General features: G+C 39.8%; 1 protein-coding gene across 3 annotated transcripts in view; it reads right to left on the bottom strand.

Moving 5' to 3' along the window:
* Positions 1 to 22,929, bottom strand: part of TBL1XR1 (TBL1X/Y related 1) — a 237,079-nt gene extending 214,150 nt beyond the window's left edge. Inside the window, exon 1 of one of the 3 annotated variants that reach the window (XM_026705740.2) lies at positions 22,235 to 22,929. The gene's annotated coding sequence lies outside the window, so the exon portion shown is untranslated. Of the gene's footprint in view, positions 1 to 21,442; positions 21,900 to 22,234 lie in introns of those variants that run through there. The other 2 variants (XM_087933496.1, XM_026705741.2) reach the window with 2 other exon arrangements.
* Between the last annotated feature and the right edge of the window lie 379 nt (positions 22,930 to 23,308).

Genomic DNA, 23,308 nt, shown 5'->3' on the forward strand with positions numbered 1-23,308 from the left:
TACCATCCCTGTCATATTTATTTTATTTTTCTTACATGTATCCATGTATTCATAACTATGTTTTTACTTATATACCTATTTTGTAAGCAATTGACAAACCAAATAAAATAAAAAAAGGTATTGAAAGCACTAAATTAGGTACAAAGATTATGCAAGACCTTCAGGTTTACCTAGAGCTCAAATGTTCCATTTATCTTTAACTTCTTAGATTAGGCTTGCAATCCTGGGAAAAGGTGAACTTAGTTTAGAAATTTGCATACTAGCAGATTCCAGAATACATTTGCATTTAAAAGTACTTGTGAACAGCCCAGTGAATTAGATCAATAATCTGATTAAATATAATGTATCTTCCTTGGTTTATGCTGTTGACTTTAAATAAATCATCATGGCTCCTTGAGATCTTAAACCAAAATTTACCTTAGATTTTTTTTTAATCAGATAAGCCAAGCTTTCTGCCTTGAACTTTACACATCCAAAGTATGTGTTTCCTCCTCCAAAGCAAGTTATGACATTTCACTGTTGATGCATGTGTGTGTGTGGTTGGGGCGGGGGAACATAGGTGTTATGTGGCTGCTTCTTGTGACTTTGTTTTTCGCTCTTATGAGTTATGAAAGCAGTGCTTGTTGGAAAATAGCACCTTTTTATTTTGAAAATGTGATAGACATTTACAGTATCCAGTGCTTAGTGACTGCAGTTTGTGATCTTTAATGAATTTATATTCTAGGGTAAATCTTTCCATGAAATTGTGGATATAAAAGAATACCCCACTGCTCTATGGCTTGACATTTTGCATTTAATCTGTCATTATTTCCTGCAATCAAGTTTGGTGCGAATAACCTTGAGTTTGTATCTATTGTTTGCTCTTGTATTGTTATGGTTGAAGCTGAAGTATTCATTGACAGGTTGCAATGTATGGTTTTATATACTATACTTAGATCGGACCGAAGGCGGCATAGTTCTAGGTTTTCTAGGTCTAGAATTTCAAGTCTGGTGGCATAAAGTATTCTGCAACGAGCAGAGGAATGGAGAACTCTTCTTGTGAAATATTTCTGGACTTTCTCAACTGTGTTAATATCAGATACGTAATGTGGGTTCCAGACTGATGAGCTGTATTCGAGTATTGGTCTAGCAAATGTTTTGTATGCTCCATGTAGTTACAGTGGACTCTAGCATTTAGATCATTAGAGATGAGCACTCCAAGATCCATGACAGAGTTTGGATCAACAAGGTCTTGACTATTCAGCCCGTATTTTATTTTCTGATTTTTTTGCCAATATGTAGGACAGAGCATTTATTTGTTGAGATTTGAAGTTGCCATTTATTTGACCATTCTGATACATAGTTGAGGTCTTTTTGAAGGGTAGCAGTATTTACCTGTGGTGTTGAATAGCTTTACATCATCAGCGAAGAGACGCAGTTGCTCTTAATATGATCACAGAGGTCATTTATGTAGAGTATGAAGAGAGTTGGTCCTAGAACACTGCCTTGGGGGGACACCACTGTTGACAGGTACAGAATTTGATAGGACACTCCCAATTTTGACCATTTTGTTGTCTGTTTAACAGGAATGCTTCTACCCAGTTATGCAGGTGTCCAGAAATACCATAAGATTTTATGATGTGTTTATCATTTTACTGATGTCTGTTGAGGTAATTCCCCGTTAGGAGAATGAGCGCATACAGGGAGACGTATTTGAGAGATATGTTTGAATAATACACATACAGCACACAAATACACTATACAGTAAATGTAAGTTTTTACTTCCAGAAAGGTTTAAGCAAAGTCCAAAAGAAGCAATCCAAAGTCATTCACAAGTAAATCAGTCAGTTTTCAATCCAGGGATAATCCAAATATCAAAGTCCAGTGTCGAAAAACAGTTCAATAACAGACTTACATTAAATCCAGTAATATCAGTCAATTAAAAGAAATGGAGCAACGGCAATACTTTCCAACAGAAGGAAACAGAGAGACTCACTCAGACACACTCTCTTCTGAGACTAAGACTAAGACAAACCAGGTTTCTGTCTCCATCTTATGACTGTTTGAGAAACCACACCTAATTACAGTTTTGCATTTTCTTAAAGATACAGTTTTAAAATGTCTATCCTGCTTATTATATTTCTAATCCAAATAGCTGTTAGGTTACTTATATTCCTAACAATGTGTTTCTAGCTTTTCACACAAAATCCTTCTCAATTCTTTTTGAAGAGGACAGGAATTCATACTGAGACACTGCATGCATTCAGTTCATGTATTCTACTAATAAATTGAAGCAAAATACAACTTTGGTCAGTTCAAACATTCCTCTCTGCTTCTGACATTGTATGCCTAAATATAGGCTATGTATATTGGACCCAAAGTGATAAAGGGGCTTTGAATTTGGCATTGCCACATCTACTGTACTTCTTGGGGGATCCTTAAAGAAACCATAGTACCTTTTCCTGGGCTTCAACAGTACCCGGACAAATTTATGTTTAGAAAGTTGTTTATACATAAACAACTTCTAAATACTACAAGCATCTACAAAATCCATTAATACTTATTTTTGGAACAAAGCATATTTTTTCCCCTTTGGCGGAATGGGTGTATGTTTGCATTTTTTCCTCTAATAAGTTTTGTACACATATTCCATATCCATAGACATTACCTTGGTTCTGCTTACCAATTTCAACACTTAATCATTCCCCATTTTGTTCCAACTACTCACATCCCACCATGCTAGTAGTTCCTTTCCATGCTGTCTTATAAAAGTTATGAGTCAGAAGAATGATGCTTTTTACTATAAACAATGTTTAATACAACTATTTCCTGGAAAGACATTTCTATTTAATCCTCATAAACTACCTCTAAAAGTTTGTCTCCAGTTTCATTACATGGTTCCAACCCATAGATCTTCCAACAATAAATTATAATTAGCAACAGGATGTTGCTGAAATTTATAATGCCACTATAATTAGGGCTGGATACTTTGCACAAAGCAAGGAAGCTTTAGTTGTTATAAAAGGAAGCATCCAAATTTTGAAAAAAAAAAAGTGGGAGGGAGATATTAAATTGATATTATATAGGCCAACCCACCAGTACTATTAAAAGAGAGCTTGACAGTAGTTTAGATTCACTCAAGAAATCTAGCTACGTTATGGAAAATGATCCGTCCAATTTGGACAATGTGAGAATTTTCTTCAAGAATAAAAACACTTGAGTTTGACACCCCTGCTTGCTGTAAGGTAAGAAAATGAATTATACACTGCTCAAAAAAATAAAGGGAACACTTAAACAACACAATGTAACTCCAAGTCAATCACACTTCTGTGAAATCAAACTGTCCATTTAGGTAGCAACACTGATTGACAATCAATTTCACATGCTGTTGTGCAAATGGAATAGACAACAGGTGGAAAGCATAGGCAGTTAGCAAGACATCCCCAATAAAGGAGTGGTTCTGCAGATGGTGACCACAGACCACTTCTCATTTCCTATGCTTTCTGGCTGATGCTTTGGTCACTTTTGAATACTGCTGGTGCTTTCACTCTAGTGGTAGCATGAGACGAAGTCTACAACCCACACAAGTGGCTCAGGTAGTGCAGCTCATCCAGGATGGCACATCAATGCGAGCTGCGGCAAAGTTTGCTGTATCTGTCAGCGTAATGTCCAGAGCATGGAGGCACTACCAGGAGACAGGCCAGTACATCAGAAGACGTGGAGGAGGCCATAGGAGGGCAGCAACCCAGCATCAGGACCCGCTACCTCCACCTTTGTGCAAGGAGGGACAGGAGCACTGCCAGAGCCCTACAAAATGACCTCCAGCGGGCCACAAATGTGCATGTGGCTGCTCAAACGGTCAGAAACAGACTCCATGAGGGTGGTATGAGGGCCCGACATCCATAGGTGGGGGTTATGCTTACAGCCCATCACCATGCAGGATGTTTGGCATTTGCCAGAGAACACCAAGATTGGCAAATTCACCACTGGCGCCCTGTGCTCTTCACAGATGACAGCAGGTTCACACTGAGCATATGTGACAAATGTGACAGCGTCTGGAGACGCCGTGGAGAACGTTTTGCTTCCTGCAACATCCTCCAGCATGACCAGTTTGGCAGTGGGTCAGTAATGGTGTGGGGTGGCATTTCTTTATGGGGCTTCACAGCCCTCCATGTGCTCACCAGAGGTAGTCTGACTGCCATTAGGTACCGAGATGAGATCCTCAGACCCCTTGTGAGACCATATGCTGGTACGGTTGGCCCTGGGTTCCTCCTAATGCAAGACAATGCTAGACCTCATGTGGCTGGAGTGTGTCAGCAGTTCCTGCAAGATGAAGGCATTGATGCTATGGACTGGCCCGCCCGTTCTCCAGACCTGAATACAATTGAGCACATCTGGGACATCTTGTCTCGCTCCATCCACCAACACCACGTTGCACCAGACTGTCCAGGAGTTGGGGGATGCTTTAGTCCAGGTGTGGGAGGAGATCCCTCAGGAGACCATTCGCCACCTCATCAGGAACATGCCCAGGCATTGTAGGGAGGTCATACAGGCACGTGGAGGCCACACACACTACTGAGCCTCATTTTGACTGGTTTGAAGGACATTACATCAAAGTTGGATCAGCCTGTAGTGTTTCTTTCCACTTTAATTTTGAGTGTAACTCCAAATCCAGACCTCCATGGGTTGCTACATTTGATTTCCATTGATAGTTTTTGTGTGATTTTGTTGTCAGCACATTCAACTATGTAATGAACAACGTATTTAATAAGAAAATTTCATTCATTCAGATCTAAGATGTCTTATTTTTGTGTTCCCTTTATTTTTTTTAAGCAGTGTAGTTGTATCTATTTTACACCACCACCATTTACGCCTTTCCATAATTGTATGTTCTTGCAATATTTTCAAATCTATGCACCGCTTCACAAATTGCATCTTTTTCTTTAAACTTCTCACTTGTCTTTGAGACAACTTTCTTGGTCTTCTCTCCTTTCCCAATATTTATTTTACAATTCAAGCCTCCCTCATTTTCTGTATATTTGGGAAAACTTGTCAATGAACGTTTTTTCTAACTGGCCACTTTTACACTCAATCTGAATTCCTTTAGTGCCTGTTCACTGGTGACCCTCTTTATTATTCACACTTAAGTAACAGAAATATATAAATAAATCAAAAATCCTATCATATAAGAGAGCTTTATTTATGATATCCTCCCCAAGTCAGAATAATTCATATTTGCCGTAATTATTAGTTACCTGGATTCTCCACAATACATAAAACGTGAAGTAGCCACACAACCTGTATCTGCACAATACAAATTTTCTATGGTTTGGCATATATGATTAATATATCCCAGAACATATTATCTATGTCAAATTACTAGTCCATAGGAATTGGCTTGTGATTCTCATCCATCATTTTGCATCAGGACATAATGCAAAATGTACACATCTACCTCCCCCCCCCCACCTCAAATTTCCCAGCTTATTTAATATTTATTTTGAATTTTTAAAAGTGTGAGAGGATATCCAAAGCAGTTAATATTTTCCTAGTATTTAAGATGATTTTTTTAATAATTTGCCAATACTCCAGAATAATTCTTCCATTCGTTATTCAGTTTGCTATATATAACCCAGGGTGTCAAACTCAAGACCCATGGACCAGATCTGGCCCTTGGGGTGCTTAAATCTGGCCCGCATGGCAGCCTGAAAATAGCGAAGGACCAGCCTGCAGTGCTTTGCTGGCCAAAATGGGGTGCGGAGAACCACATGCATCCCCCCGCACACCCCATTTTGGCCAGCAAAGTGCTGCAGGAGGCCATCTAGGCTAAAAACAGCATGGGAGGCCATGCATGCCCCCCCACACCCCATTTTGGCCAGCAGAGCGCTGCAGGAGGCATCTGTCCTATCTCCCCACCTCCACACCGGCCAGCCCATAGAGAATAACAATGCTGATCCTGCCCTGAAAGAAATCCAGTTTGACACTCCTGCTATAACCCAATGATATTGGAATATAATCCCAGTGAATAATAAATGCAACTAGTACAACTATGCTAAAATATGCTGTAGTTTGTGTAACTCGATATACTAGTAGCTCAATATATTATTGGTCAGGTAACAGCATTTATCTGGGTCTACGCAATATATTAAGTTTTGGGGTTAGTAGGTACATTCATATAACATACTAAACATAACTACTTTTAACCTAAGTTTATTGTGAGCTGGTGTGCAATTAAGAGGATTGGATTTGATGTGTTGGATCAATTCCACAGAGAATGTATAAAATTTTAGTTGAGTTTATCTGATCTAGTCACTGATCATTTCTAAGTGCCAATCCGTCATTAGCCAGAGAGACGAAGCTCACAGAAATTTTAAATAAATTCATCTGTTGAGTGTATGAAAAATAATGGAAGATACTGCACTAATTTCCCCATAGAGCATACAGTAATTTCTGCTTTTAAATAGATCTTTAAAGAAAGCATTGAAAGCTGACTGTGGTAACAAATAAGTGAAACAGCAGGAAAGACTGATCCTTTGTATTTGGTCCCATCTTATTCTCACAAAGGAATAATGGCCAACTCTGACAAAGGAGGTGAGGTCACCAAGAAGTGATAAAAAGAATCTTCTGAAAGAAATAAAAAGAATAAACTAGCCTCTATCACACAAAAAAGCAGAGGCTGCTATAAACTGATAACTGAAGTTCAGAATAGATGTTGGAGGCCAAAAATATTGGGAATAAATGTGTTGTTTCTACATTATTAATGTATATTCTTCTACTGTTTCTCCTCCCAAAGGTTAAAGCTAACATACCAATTACCCATATTGATTTATCTTAAAATCACATACTAATTATATCTGTTTATTAGACTAACATTTTATTAGAACCTAAACAAATACCTTTTCATTCAATTGTACACTCCATTTGATTAATCAAAAATAAACCAGACTTCATGATTATATGAGGATCTCTATTTTTAACGTTACAAGTCTAAAATATTTATTTAGCATTACAAAAGGTCAACCACACAAAATTGCATCCAATTGGATGTCAGGCATATGGAGTATCAAATACACAACTTAACAGTATTACAAGCTAATGTTATCAAGAAACAAACGAGTCTGCTGGCTCATGCCAACAGTGCATTGAATCCAGGGTTTTGTACAGAGTAGCTGGCCAAATAAATTCAGAATCAAGCATAGATAGAAAGATGGTAATGATCCTTTTTTGTTGACTCCTAAAATTGTATATTTAGGGCAGGGGTGTCAAACTCAAGGCTCACAGGCCAGATCCAGCCCACAGGGCGCATAGATAGGGCGTTCGTACTTACCTGATATGCCTATTTGTGAGCTGTGAAGAGCATTCAGAAGTGGGAGGTGTTTCAGTCTCTTCTGGAAAGGCTGGGCTTAAAACTCCGGGACGCTCCTCCTCCTCCACGGGACACCTCTCCAGCGTCCCCCAGTTTTGCGAAGAATGAGTACCAAAGTCCGGAACTCATCACCTAATCTGGATCCCTGACTGGAACGGAACCCCCCAGACGGAAAGAAATGGGTGGGGCTGGATGCTCTTCACAGCTCACAGAGAATGGGCGTATCAGGTAAGTACCAATGCCCTTTCTCCCATGAGCTGTTCAGAGAATCCAGAAGTGGGACATACCAAAGCTTGGCCTGTCCTTAGGGAGGGACTCTGTCTGGATCGAAATCCACTCCTAAACTCTGTGGACCTTCTGCAGGGACCCTCTGCCAAATGAGAAGTCCGCTGAGGCATAGACATCAATTTTATAATTTCTGACAAACCCCAAGTTGCCGCTTTGCAAATATCGTCTATGGAAGCCCGTGTGGCCCATGCTGCTGATGTTGCCGCACTCCTTGTTGAGTGGGCTGTAATGCCCTTAGGAACTGAGATGGACTGGCATTCGTAACTTTTAGCTATGGTGGCTCTCAACCATCTTCCGATGGTCATCGACAACCCCTTGTATCCTAAAGTGGATGGGTTGAAGGATAGGAATAGAGCCACAGATTTTCGAAATGCCACCATCCTTAAGGCCCTTCGAACGTCAAGTCAATGACATTGATGCTCCAGTCTATGAGATGGTTTCAGACAAAAATTTGGAAGCACCAACTCCTGCGCTCTGTGGAAAGCTGAATTTACTTTAGGAGTGAACGATGGATCCAATTGGAGAATCACTCTGTCCGCATGAAACACGCACAGGTCCTTTCTCATTGACAATGCTGCCAATTCGGAAATCCTCCTTGATGATATGATTGCAATTAGGAAGGCCACCTTATATGTCAGGAATTTAAGACTAGCGGTTCTTAAAGGCTCGAATAGGCCAGTTGTAAGTGCGGTTAACACCTTGTTGAGGTCCCAGGTGGGATAGCGGTGAATTACAGGAGGTCATAAGTTTGCAGCACCCTTAAGAAATCTGCGGACATGTGGATGGTGCGCTATGGACCGGAGGTCACCCCAGGCTATCACCGAGGCTAAAGCCGCCACCTGTCTGCGTAAAGTATTTGGAGATAGGCCCTTGGTCAACCCCTCCTGTAAAAAGTCCAATAATTGTCCTATTGATGGGGCGGTTGGGTCGATCTTAGACCCTTGGCACCAGCGACAGAAAGCGGACCACGTGGCCTCGTATATACAATTTGTTGAGGATCCTCTGGATGCTTGAATGGTGGCAATAGCATCCTTTGAAATCTGTTGGGTCCATAAACGGCTCCGCTCAACCTCCATATGGCTAGGCTGAGCCATTGTGGGTCCGGGTAAAGTACTGGCCCTTGGGAGAAGGAAACCCTCGACAGTGGAATTTTCCAAGGTTGTTCTCTCGACAGGTCCTGTAAGTCCGCGAACCACGTTTGCCTGGGCCAGTAAGGGGCGACCAATATCAATTCCACTCATTCCTCGAATAACTTCTGGATCAACCTGGGTATTACAGGGAATGGAGGAAACACATATAGAAGTCCGGGAGTCCACTGACATCGCAGGGTGTTGACGGCCTCCGCCCCCTGAATCGAGTAACTTGAAATATACCGGGGCAATTGGGCATTGAGGGGAGAGGCAAATAGATCCATCACCGGTTGCCCAAACCTCAGCACTGCTTCCTGGAAAAAAGACAGGTGTAGGCGTCACTATGTCTGATCTATCATGGCCCTGCTGAGCCAGTCCACTTGTGTGTTTAAGGCCCCTGCTATGTGCTCTGAAGCTAAAACAGATTGGCTTCGGCCCACTTGAACAACCTGGCCGTTTCCAGCATCAGAAGTTTGGAGTGGGTACCTCCGTCTGTTTACGTGGGCCTGGGTTGTGATATTGTCTGTCAAGACCAGAACGTGGCGTTATTGGAAAAGGGGTAGAAAACTGCGTAATGCCAGATGAACTGCTCGCAGCTCCAACAGGCTGATGCTTTGTGCTTGCTTGGAAATAGTCCAACTTACCTGTGCAGTGTGGGATTGGAAGTGAGCTCCCCATCCTACCGGGCTGGCATCAGTTGTGATCGTTACCCTGCAAGGTTCCTTCAGAGGACACCCCTTGTTTATCATGTTTTCTGACCACCAGCGGAGCAATCGGAGAACATTGTTGGATGTTGCTCTTCCAGATCGCTGGAAAGGTAGCAGGAATCATTGCAGATTTCTAGAATGGAATCGAGCCCATGGCACAATGGAAATACAAGAAATCGGTTTCCCTAACAGTTGAGACAGAACTGCCAGGGAAAACCCTCTTTTAAGGCTCTGATCTCTCTGGCCAAAGACTGGATACTATTCAACCTGTCCTGAGAGAGAGAAACCTTGCCCTCCACGGTATCTATCACTGCCCCTAAATGAACCAACCTAGTTGAAGGGATCAAGTGGCTTTTATCCCAATTTATGGAAAAGCCATGACCTTGAAGGGTCTCCAGAGTAATCTTGGTATCCAAATTTGCTTGATGACTGGAAGATGACAAAATTAAAATATCATCCAGATAACATTGTAAACAAATAGATTTGATACTGAGGTAGGTAGCCAAAGCCGCTAGGACCTTGGTAAAAGTCCTAGGGGCCGAAGCCAGACCGAATGGCAGGGCGATATATTCGTAGTGCCGATCACAATAGCAAAATCTAAGATATTTGTAGTGAGCAGGTCTAATTGGTATACGTAGATAAGCCTCTGTCAGATCTATAGAGGTCAGGACATCGTTCTCTCTGATGCTGAGCAGAATGGACTGTAGTCATTTTGAATTTTTGATAAACCAATGATCTGTTCAGACATTTGAGGTCCAGAATTGCCCTCCAGGCCCCCAAACTCTTTGGGACCACAAACAATAGAGAGTAACAGCTTTGACCCCGTTGTTCAGATGAGACCTCTCTAATGGCCCGAATATGCAGAAGATGATTGATAGCCTCCTGCATCAACGCTCTCTTAATGGGGTCCGTGGACCTAGGGCTCCTAATGAAAAAGTTTGGAGGGGAGGATTGAAAGTCTAGCGCCAAACCAAACCTAACAGAGTCCCTGACCCATGCATCAGAGGTGGAGCTGTCCCATTGATCAGCAAATAAGTTTAGCCACCCTCCATGGGAGCTGCTGTCAAGGACTCACTTGGGGCGACAAAAAAATCGGCCTCCGGTACCTCTGGGGTTTCTTCTGTTTCTTCCGTCAAGATCGCAGAGATAAGACGGTCGGGGTATTAGATAAGCTAATTGCCTGAAGCAGCCATCTCAGGCTGCCTGCGGAGTGGCAAGAACTACTCTCAAACTGATCGGGGGATGACCTAATAGAGCCACAAGCCTTGAAATCGCCAAATTAATTGGGGAAAAATTTACAAGCCAAATTAACCCAAGAGCAAACCTGAATTTTGACTAGCTGAATCAGGGAGTGCACAACCTCTTACCACGAAGGTTGAGCTAAAAACTGGGGGACGCTGGGGAGGTTTCCCGTGGAGGAGGAGCGTCCCAGAGTTTTAAGCCCAGCCTTTCCAGAAGAGACTGAAGCACCTCCCCCTTCTAGATGCTCTGAACAGCTCATGGGAGAACTGGCCTGTGGACTGCCTGGAAACAGCAAAGGACCAGACCGTGGTTCCTCTGCCAGTGAAAACAGAGCTCGGAAAAACCCCACACGCCCCTCCTAAAACTCCGTTTTCACTGACAGAGGGTTGCAGGATACTGTCGCAACCAAAAATGGAGATCAGGAGCCCATTTTCACTGGCAGAGCACTCGGGCCACCTCCAACACGATGTCAAGCTGGCCACGCCCACCCCAGCCCTCAAGGTCAAACACAACTTAGATGCGGCCCTCAATGAAATTGAGTTTGATACTGATTTAGGGTATATGCCTGCAATTTCAAAAATATGAACCAGCTACTGTAATTATAAGTCATTGATACCCCATTCCTCATAAATTTGCCAATCTCCTCTGAAAATTGGAGGCCATCTTCAAAGCTGCTGGCAGTAAATTTCTAGATGACGACAAGGGAAATGATGAGGATGAGCATATCCATTCAGTCGTAAGCAACTCTTGGCGATTCTATGAACCAGATCTATCCACATCTTCCAATCTTGCAGTGCTTCTTGGAGATTTCCTATGCCCACTGATGTTAACTTTGATGGTGCCCAGCCACTGTATTTTTTGACAGCCTGGTTTCCTTTTACTACTAACTCTTTTAAACATGAATTGCTTTCTCTAGTGAATTCCCCACATGACATGGCCAAATTTATAGATAGCTATGATCAATTGCATCAGATCTACAGTAATTAGCTTCAGCATGATTTACATTTTTTCATGAGAATTATGCTATACAATGTATCTCTACAATGTCTGAATTTAACAAATTGTTATATGACCTATAAGTGACCAGAAATGGACACAGCTTTCAGTTATTTTCAGTTGGTTTCCTGTTTTGCATTGCACAATGGACTAATATTTCATGGATGACTATTTTAATCATGCATTCCTCAAGTCAATCTTTCCACATTTAGACCCCTTTTCAAATGTGCATTTAAAGCTTAGATATTTTGTTCTTGATTATGCTCCAATTGGCAGGGAGGGTTGCGAGGTTCTGAATTGAATTTCCGTGTCCAATCAGGAAAAACTGCATTTTTTAAGGTAATCATGTTCACTAGTACACAAGTTAAACCAAAATATAAATCTACAGGAAGATCATGATACATTTAGAATTCAAAGCAAGTACTGGTAGTTCTCAACTCACAACCACAACTCAAGACCAGTATTTCTGTCATGAGTCACTGCAAGTCACATGACTGGACCCAATTTTTCTATTATTTTTACCACAGTCGTTAAGGGAATCACACCATTAAGGGAATCATGTAAGACAGGGGTGTCAAACTCATGGCTCATGAGCCGGATGCATCATGCAGTGGCCACGCTCACGCCCGGTTTAGTGAAGGGGGGAAGTCACAATACGTCACGTGATGTATTGACACCCCTTGTGTAAGAGAATAGGCTCCTAAATTGACTGCTTGTTGGAAGTAAATGGGGAAGTCACAAATTGTGATCATGTCACTGTAAGATGCTGCAACCTTCATACATGCGATTGAGATTATGTGACAGCAGAGGTAGCAGAGGTAGTGCAATGGCTTTAATTTTGAGAATGGCTCATTGCTCTTTATGAGGTCACCATAATTCTGAACCATAGTTGAATGGATTTATGTTGAGGACCACCTATACAGACTACAGGTAATCCACAACTTACAACCACAATTGAGCCCAAAATTTATGTTGCTAAGTGAAACATGTTAAGTGAATTTAGCCCCATTTTACAATTTTTCTTGTCCTTGTTAAGTGAATCACTGAAATTGTGAAATTAGTAACACAGTTAAGTGAATTTGGCTTCCCTATTGATTCTACTTATCAAGTCATAAAAGCTGATCACATGATGCCAGGACACTACAACCGTCATAAATATGAGTCAGTTGCCAAGCATCCAAATTTGGATCATGTAACCATGGGGATACTGCAATGGTCATAAATGTCATAAGTCACTTTTTTCAGCACCATTTTAATTTTGAATGGTCACTAAATGAACTGTTAAGTCAAGGACTATCTCTACTCATCTGTGATTCAACCCTTTTTCTATAAAAATTCTTCTCTTGAACATTGATTAAAACCTTGGTGTACAAAAAAAATTATCCTATTTACGGGACCCTAAATAATGTTTTATGATTAATGTATTTTACAAAAACTATGACGATATATCACTATTGCTGTATGTACAGAGAGCTTATGCACCAGCGACAAATTCCTTGAATGTCTAATCATACTTGACCAATAAAGAATTCTAATTCTAAATATTGCTGAGGTAAAATGTGTGTGTGTGTGTGTGTGTGTGTGTGTGTGTTTATCTATCTATCTCCTCTTCTTGTAGCATTCAAGGTGGCGAGTATGAAGTTTCTTTTGGCTTTTTATTACTAATGTCCATTATCATATACCAGATGACATAAAATTATAACCAAGAATTTACATTCTTCAAATTATATTTCAGCACACAAGTATTACATTTTCAGATTTTTAGTGAACAGAAAAAAATGGCTTAATCTCCCTTTCCTCCGTTCAGTTTACAATGATTTTGAAGAACAAATAGAACAGTTATATCAATCTTTACCTAATCATGAAAAATTTAGTAATACATATGGATTCAGTTTAGGGACAAACTGTACTGCCAAGGCTCATTTTTCAAATATCTGGTCAATGTGTTTCCCAAATTACTGCTCACTAGTTTCCAAAAGCATTCAAAGTAGCTAAATAATAATTATCAATCAAGGGAGCAATGCAAGCATTCAAGATAAGGGTTCTTTTGTGTACTCAAAAAGGTTTGGGGGGTTTGTTTTTTGTTTTTTAACTAAAGGGGAATATCCTTAACAAGAAACTGCTCTTCCTGATGAAGAAAACCCTTTTGCACAATTAAATGCCCTAGTTCCAGTTACCTAATGCTTTCTGTAAACATCTAGTATGCTAATAAAAAGAAGGCAATGAACTGTTCAACCAAGATACATAAAACAACAGTTACACAACGCTCATACAGGCAACCATTACTTAATTTCACAAACACCAACCAATCCATTTTTGGACCTTCCATTACCACCTTCTCTGCCTAGACAAACTCATTCGTATCATTAGTCACCTCTGTCTTGGTTTAGTAAGACACAAATGTATTTCAAAAAAAGCTAAGAAATTAAAACGCAGAATCTTACCAAATAAAGGGAAAAATGAAATGGGCCAAATAAAAATCTCATATCAAGCTTCTGTGCTTAATGTTTTAGAAGTTTTGAGATTAGGTGAGCTAGATAAGGTATAAACACTGTAAGGAAAATAAAATTATTCATTGCTGAAATGGATTGCAAAAACAGCATGGTCGGCTGTAAATCCTGCTAAACAGACTTTTTCTATCAAAAGAAGTCCCACATTTCAGAAATAATGTTGTAGAAAAAGTCCTAAATTGTAATCACAATTTAATTCTGACCACTTATTGTACTAAAAACATGACAGAGTCTGTTGGTTTAGTATTTTTGCTAATCCAGATACAATGGTGTGGAAACTAAAATATAGCTTAAGTTTTGTTATTAATAGATAATAGTGGTCTATTTATTAAACCATGGTTTAATGCAATGGGAAAACCATGACAGAGTTTAATTATTTATGACACAAATTCTAAGCACTGGGCCAGTTCTAAATAGTTTGCTTGTATAAAATATAATACTGATCCTGTCCGCAGAGCAACACAAATCATTATAGTAAGCAAGGGAAAAAAATGTTAAAGTTGCAGCCCAACTTTTAACCTCAGAAACTGCTACAACTTAAAAGTAAAAACTCCATGCCTCAACATTTTGCCCACTCAGTTTAAAGCCACTTTTTCTGCATATCTTCTAAAAGAAAAGGATTGTACTATATTTTCCCCCCAAAAAATCACATGCAGTAAAATATAGGGAGTCCTCAACTTGTCTACAATTGAGCCCAAATTTCTGTTGCTAAGTGAAATGGTCAAATATATTTTGCCCCGTTTTACCACCTTTCTTGCCACAGTTGAGAATCGCTGCAGTTATTAAGTTAGTAACATGGTTGTTAAGCGAATCTGGTTTTCCTATTGACTTTGGCTTGTCAGAAGGTCAAAAAAAGTGTTCAAGTGATCCTGGAACTCTGCAACCACCATAAATATGAATCAGCATTGGAATTTTGATCATGTGACCATGGGGAAGTTGCAACAGTCGTGTGAAAAATGGTCATAAGTCACTTTTTTCTGTGCCACTATAACTTTAAACAGTCACTAAATGAGAACATTCTGTAGTGAAGCCCAATCTGCCACTTTGAAAAAGATGCTACTTAGAAACTGCACATTTGTGCTTAAAATCTACAATTGGTACCTGATAAAGATACAAATTATCTACAAAGTTATTGAGTTTTCTTTCATGCCTCTTCTCCCCAGGAAATGTTATAACAGAATTAGTTTTCATAAAAAATATTCTATTGTTGTGCCACTTTGCATGTAATTCATGGAAACAGTGGAATGAATTAGAATTGCTTATTAAAATTCGTAAGGAAGGCTGAAATTTAAAAACACCACTTACAAGGTTACTCAATGAAGATGCCAAAATATATTTTGCATCATCCACACCATTAAGTTTATTCTGATCCTTGTTTTATTTATGAATCACCTTTTTCTAAGTAGCCAAGTGCTTGGCAAAGACAATTTTTTAAAAAATCCTCCATGTATAGAAGACTGAAATAAAATTTTAACTATTAAATCATTATTTGGCTTCCTGAATGGAGAAAAATGTATAATGTTTTTCCTTAATTGTACTGCCTTTAGTGAAAAAGTCCTGCCCTTATTTCATAACATAACAGCAAAATAGCTAACTGACTTTTATTTATACATCTCCTGCAACTACTGTCTGATAACAAAAGAACAGCAAAATACAGTGCCAACACAGGCTTAATTCCAGTATTTCTATGTAAAATATCAAGGTAAGGGTTCTGCACAAATATATCTTCTTTAAAAAAAGGTTATTTGGGTTTTCCTTGCAAGTAAAATATGAGAGTTCATTAAAAAGTATGTCAAAACATGTAGAGACTGATTTTAACTTTCAATCCACCATATTCTGCTAGGATTCTCAACAATCAATAAGCCTAGATTTTTTTTTTCATTTTTTTCATTTTACAACCCTTTCCTTTTGGGTGGAATTGGGGTGACTGAGTGGAGCTGAGCATTTATTGGCCAGACGCCCTTCCTGATGCCGACATGGAGATCACAGCAGACGTTTTCTCTTTGCGCCCTGATAGAGACAACTATCGCTGCCTAGGATCGAACTCTTAACCTTCCGAATGGGAGGCGAGTGTTTTCATCCTTAGACCACCATGTTTACAGACCTGAAAAGATTGTAAAAGCAAGGAATGGTCATAAACGTTATTTTATCACCTTCGTACTGCAGTCACTAAACAAGGCAGTCATTCAATAAGGACATTCAGTAATAATATATTAATACATTAAAAATCCCCAACCTAGAATACCATTCCCGTTTGACTTAAATTGTTGACTGAGCCTGACCACCATTTATGCTTTCCATGTTGCGCGAATGTGCCATTTGTGACTCAGCCAAACAATGTTTAAACAGTGGCTTAGCATTAGTCCAAATGAGTCAGAATGCCTGAGTTTGCACAGCAGCCTGCCTAGATATGATTTGCTTATCTTGAATAAACAATTGGCTGAGTTCAGACATAACAGCTAAAATATGTATTTGCAAAGTATCCTGGGAAATGCATTTAAAATTCTCTTTTTCCCTGGTATAAAAGCTTGCAGGCCATCCTAAGTTCACACGACATATGGAGCCAAACTGAACCACCCACATTTCAGCTTAACATGAACCTAGCATTATTTTTTTATGAATTTTCCTAACTGGGTAAAAATTAAAGGAATTCCTACAGTCCCACAAGTTAAATTCTAAAGCATTTTGCATTTGGACTTGTATCACTTTAGCATTTCAAAGAAGCAAACAACCATTCCTTGTTACTGAAACCTGAAAGAAACTACTAGCTTCTGAAACAACTATCAAACAACCAAGGGGTTGAAGCACCCATGTAAGCAGAGTCAACTGGTGTTCAAGCTAACTTCCCTCTAACTGACAGGTACTCACCTTTTTCATTACAGGCAAATTCAGCTGAGAATGAAGACATTCCTCTGAATCAAACAGCCATCAAAACAAACCTATTAATAGTTTCCTTACCTCCACCTACTCTTTAGAAGGAAGTAGCAAATGTATCCCAGGTGCTCTCAATTATTATATGGGATAGAAGTCCTGGCATTTCCTGATTAGTAAAACATCTCTATGAATTTGACTTTTATAGATCCAGCCTTAACATCTCTCCAACTTGTGCTGAATTAATAGGAAGCAAACAAATTTAGGTGGACACATTGAATGGCCCTTGAAACCTTTACGTGATGGGAGGTAAATCTAGGGGGGAAAAGTAATGGAAAGTTTTGTTTGACTGGGGTTGAATTCATATACTAAGTCAAACTAGGGTCATCAAATTAAGCCACAGCTTAATTCATGCAACACAATGTACTAAGACCTAAGGTTAAGGTGGTATTTTGTACCCACTCTTGTCATGTTAAAAATGACAATTTACACTTCAAAAATTCACTAAACAAATGAATAGCCTATGATCATTTTAACCCATTATCAGTTTTACCAGAGGTTTAGGAATCACTCCAAGCTCCAAACCGGCAGAATTTGTAATCTGCAATATAGTTAATGCATATTCACAACTTCAAAAAGATCCAAAATGGTGGCCAATCTATTTGTTAAGCAACTGCATAAAGAAACAAGTAAAATGGCATGTGCACACTTGTTAACCAAGGTCTTGAGCATGCCATGCAAATACAGCCTACGCTATGGGAACTCAATGACTGTCATTTGGAAACTATGATTTACAGCTTTGTGTAAAGTAGAAAACCAACTAGCAAGCCATGTGCTAGCATAGTGTGCAAATCCAACTAGCAAGCCATGTGCTAGCATAGTGTGCAAATCCAAAGTATAGTTAAGCATTAGTTTTCTTTGATGGCTAAGTAGGGTTTAAATACAATAAATAGTTATTAACTCCAGTTCTATTCTAAGTATGTCTTGCACAAGGAAGGCTCCTGTTATTTTTTTCTATTTTATATATTTAACTTGTTATAACCAGCTTTTTAAAAGGAAGCCTATGAACACTGTAAGGTATTTTTTTACTGTGCTGTTAGATCACAATAGAAGCTGTTTTCACACAGTCCTTAACCCAATTAACTGAATCAACTCATTTTCTGAGTTCACACTATGGTATACCCAACCACATGTTAACCAAATAAGCTAAAGCTGCACAATATAAACTGAGTTATCAAAACAAGCCAACGTTGGTGTACAAAGAATTTGCCTGTGTGTATCCCCCCTTTATCCAAGGATGCTGTAAAAACATACAAGGGCAATCACGTCATTATGAGTATGAATACCATTCTTGTACATTTTCTACTCTCAAACATGCCCTATATCTCTATAAGAAATATTATTTAACCAACCTGCAACTATTTTCTTGGTTAAATGTTGGGCTATTAATTCCTTTAGTTGCCACTCACCCAGCCAGTGGAACATTAGCCATAAATTAAGAGATTTGTAACTCAGAAGACATGGGTATTATGAAAAAAGTTGTATTTAGCTCTCACAGCTTATAGTTATTGGCAGACATCCCCCATTAAGTGGGTCAATTATTTCTTAAAACATTCAAATTCTTTTCTCTCTCTCATTCAAATTCTTTTCTCTTTTTTTACAAAAATCACAACTGTACCTACTGAAGCATAGGTGTGAAAATGTTTGGTAAAGTGAAGGCCCATAATCTATCATCTCTGTTCATATACCTTAAGCCACTCCCCAGTTCTCTAGAATTGTCCCATGAGTAAAGAACTTCCATATCAATGAGTTCATACACAATAAAGATAGTGGTCAACAACATATTTTGTAGTTGTGAAATGTGTAAGTTCATTATAAATTGTAGGAAGAATTCCTCTGCCGCCTGCATAAATGAACCGCCATTAAGTCTCCAAGAATGTCATGGCTTCCCCCTCAAAAGTCTGTTTAAATGTGAAATTTTTATTTTTATTAAATTTGTTTGCCACGCATCTCACCACAAAGCAACTCTGTATAGCACTTATGGTTTGCCACTGGCTGCTAAGTCATATCCATGAAGCACCACAAAACTTCGTTTTTCCTGAATGAAAAATCAAGGTTTCTAAGTGAGCTTGTTTCCATTGCTAAATATTATTGAATTACAAAGAAAATCAATAGAAATATCAACACTTAGGTTTGCCCGTGACACTTAATCCTATGTCTATTGTTCCATTCAGTTGCTCATGATTTATGAGGCATGTGTGTTATAGTTAACAACCAATTCAGTTTCAAGCCAAAATATTGATTTAACCAAGCATGGTTTAGTTATTAATGGATACCAAGTCTCTATGACCATGTATAAATAGTCGAGTTATGATTGAGCCCAAAATTTGTTAAGTAAAATTTCTGTTGTTAAAGAAGTCCCATTTTACAACCTTTTTGCCACAGTTTAACAAATTACTCCAGTTGTGAATCTGGAGTAATATGAATCTGGCTTTGTTCATTGACTTTGCTTGTCTGAAGCCAATTGGGAAAATTACAAAATGGCATCACATAAACCCGTCAGTGCAATCATCATAAATTCATGACAGTTGCCTGATTTTTGATCACATGACCATGGGGATACTACAACAATCCTAAGCATGAAAACCAGTCATAAAAGTCATTTTTCAGTGCCATTGTAACTTTAGTCACCAAACAAATCGTTGTAAATCAAAGACTACCTGTAAAAATTTTATAATTGCAACATCTATAAGTAAGAATATTATAACTGTCTAAACACCAACATGTTATTTATCTATGTTGGTTCATCAAATCTTTCCTTCTTAATCATTCATATGAGGGGAAAGAAGTCTTGTTGAATCCCATCACAAAGGTGGGAAATATGTAATATGTAGATGAAAATTTAGGAGCAAATGTAGACAGTCCATGAAATCATGTATGACCTATATACATTTTGGCCTACTCTTACAATTTCTGGTTGGTTCAGTGTGCCATGCCATCTGAGGAAACTGGGTTAATGCACAAAGCCATGTTCTAGTGAAGGATGGGTACTCAGATCCTGCAAACACATCTAATTGTATCAACCTTACTCTGTGTTATCAACAAAACTCCAGGTTTGAGGCCTAGTCCAAGTCCACAACTCTTTCCCCTAATTTTGGAATGAAGTGTGCTTTTAAGGAGAGAAAATATGTTCAGGTGGTTAATAAGTAAGATACAACTGAGGTATGAGGCCAAGACAGATTACATACCACAAGTTTCTGTATTATTCCTGTTCATGAATCAAAACTGAACTTCTATTTAAGTCTGACTGAAAAGAAACCCCAAACTACACCATTGAGGTTAAATAGAATACCTTTTTCCCACTCACTCCCCCAAATCGCAGACTGATTAAAAAATGAGATTTCTACAATGCCTTATTATAAATGAAATGTAACTCCCTTTACACCAGCCAAAAAAAAAATTAAAAAGGAGGAAGGAAGTGAAGCACATGTAGGAGTAAGAAATTCCAGGCAATTCAGGGACACCCTTTAGTAGACATTTTCTCCGAACACTTTATACCAAGCAAAGTTCAGTGTTTGTTTTTAAAACTTGCACACTCCAGAAAATCCACAGCCACGTTGTTTTTCTAGTTTGGCTCCGTTTTCCCCTGGTTTCCCTTCAACCACTGAATAATCCACCTCTTTTTCCAACTAAGAATCCAGAAGGATAATAAAGTGAATTACATTTACCATGGGCAGATAGATGATTAACCAAATCCAGTCCTGTACTGCAAATATATCATCTGCTTCCAAAACATACCATTAAAAGAAGAAAAAAGAAATTGCACCGTTCACTGATGTGATCTTGAGACTTTTTACACGTGGAAGAGAACGGGGTAAAGCCACCCTGATTTCAAAACTAGGCCTTATAGACATGTAACTCTTGAATTTTGCACCATTGTTTTCCCAGAGACCAAAGTTCATTCCAGAACTTGTCTATTAGGTTATAGTTTACGATTCTGTCCCTGGAACAGTTTAAAAGGGTTTTGATCTTTTTGCTCCAATTTCCAACACAACGTCCACAAAAGCAAATAATCATTATTCCATAAGACATAACAGCCTAGATTTTAAAAGAGTAGAAAGAAGCCATCAAAAGCCCTTTCCCCCCCCTTTATTATTTTGCAAAGACACAGCAAAAGCCGCTGCTAAACTCTCCCCCTCCCCCACCAGTGTGCGTTCACTCTGCCACATTCCTTCCCCTCCCCCACACCGCTTGCAAACAAGACATTTAAGGCGCAAACCACATCAAACGAAAGTTTTCTTTCAACCCACACTTTAATTCCCAATCATTGGGGGGAAAATAAATTCTACTGACCTTTCTGTTTGGGGGAAAAAAAACAACCCTACACGCAAGCACAAGCAAAACACACTTTCCAACTTGGATCTTTTTTTATAAGACACCTCTTCTTGTGTGTGTGTGCGTTTCTTTCCAGCAAAAATATTGTACATACGTGTGTGTGTGTACATATATATCCGCCGATGCAAAATAAAAAACTGTCCTCTGCCCCAAATCGTCTAAAAATAGGCAATCAAGCCAGCTTGCTTCATAATGGCTGCTGGCTTTGCATTTATTAGTGCAAAGGCTTCTCTTCTTCTCTTCCCCCCCCCCGCCACACTTTCCAAAAACGCGATGAATCAACACTTTCCCCTCCCCACCACCAATGTATTTTTTTTAATTAATTAAAAGACCAGAAGGGGGGGGCTGAAAACACCTCCAGAAAGATGAGCGGAGGAAAAAAAAGAGGTCGAAAAAGATTAAAGTTAAAAGACACAAGCCTTCCCAAGGGGGGGGGGGGCAATGCTTGTTACACTTCTGCCCCTCCCCCACGCGTTGCTTCCTCCAACTAGCTACAAACACAGGCGCCCCTCCCCCACAGCCCTACCCCCCCTTCCCTCAATTCCCTTTCCAGCAACGCCCTCCCTGAACTCCCACTCTCGCCCCCCCCCCGCGAAATAACCCCTTAAAATATACTTTAGGGCGCCTGAAATATTTCCTAGCTTGCAACTTACATATTTAACTGCGCTGAGGTTACAAGACAAACATGCACATAGGGAAAGGGGAGGAAGGGGGGGTAGAGAAACTCTTTTTTTTTTATAAATTTCTTACCTTGCAATTGATGGCTTAGTATGGCTCTCCGCCCCCCCTCCTTTTGCAATGGAGGCAAAAGAGGAGGAAAAAGCCCCCCACGCTGACACACATAGAGCAATATTTCATGCAGCTTCCTCCTTCTCTTAAGAGGTATAATATATGGGTTTGCAATTGCGGGTGCAGCCCAAAGGGGGAAGGGAAGAAAAAGAGAGGAAAAAAAAAAGACTTCAAGTAGCCACCGGGAAAGGGGGGGAGGTGGAAATGCAATGTATTCAATTATGACCCGAGTCTGGGTGAGGGGTGTGTGTGCGTGTGTATGTATGTGTATGTTGAGAGAGCGAGAGCTGATGCTGCTGGAGGGGGGGGATGGGAAGCGAGAAGCGGTGGGGGGAAATTATAGATTAAGTCCCAAGGAAGGAGGAGGAGGAGGAGGAGGCAATCAAAGGAGGGGGGAGGGGGAAAAAAGTAATGCTTTTTGTGTGCGCGCCTGAGTGTGTGTATATATGTGTGTGTGCGTGTGTGATTTCGATTGAAGAGGAATTGAGGCAGAATGTAAAAGCTGTTACTAAGGGAAGGAGCCAAAACCGCTCTGAACAGCCAACGGCGCTCAGCAACTGGGGAGAGAAAGGTGGCCAGCCGTACAGAAATGAGCAGGGAGAAAAGAGAGGCGCTCTTGCACACAAACACACACGCACACACAGACACAAGAGGGGAAGGCGGGCTGGCTGGCAGGCAGGGCCCGGCCTTCTTCCTCGCTCGCCTTCTTTCGCCTACTTCCTGCGAAAACAAACCAGATTGGATTCCAAAGGAGGAGGAGGGTGGAGGCAGGGCGCAGAAAAACACATCTGGATTCGCAAACAAGCAAACAACAACATTTAAAAATAATAATAAAAGCGGAGCCGTGCAAAAAAAAACAATAAAAATTTAGGCGGGCGCTAAAATTGCAAGCCCTGCAAAAGGGGGTGGGAGGGAGGGGGGAGCTTCTTTCGCTGGCTTGTCGGAATTTCCTTGGAATCGTATATAGCCGGAGTCGTTTTAGGTTTGGGTGGTGGTTTTGTTGTTGTTGTTTTTATAATGATGATGGTTGGTGGA

This window comes from Pseudonaja textilis, chromosome 4 (assembly GCF_049901715.1).
Source record: "Pseudonaja textilis isolate UNSWEBS1 chromosome 4, rPseTex1.2, whole genome shotgun sequence".
NCBI classification, from domain to species: domain Eukaryota; kingdom Metazoa; phylum Chordata; class Lepidosauria; order Squamata; family Elapidae; genus Pseudonaja; species Pseudonaja textilis.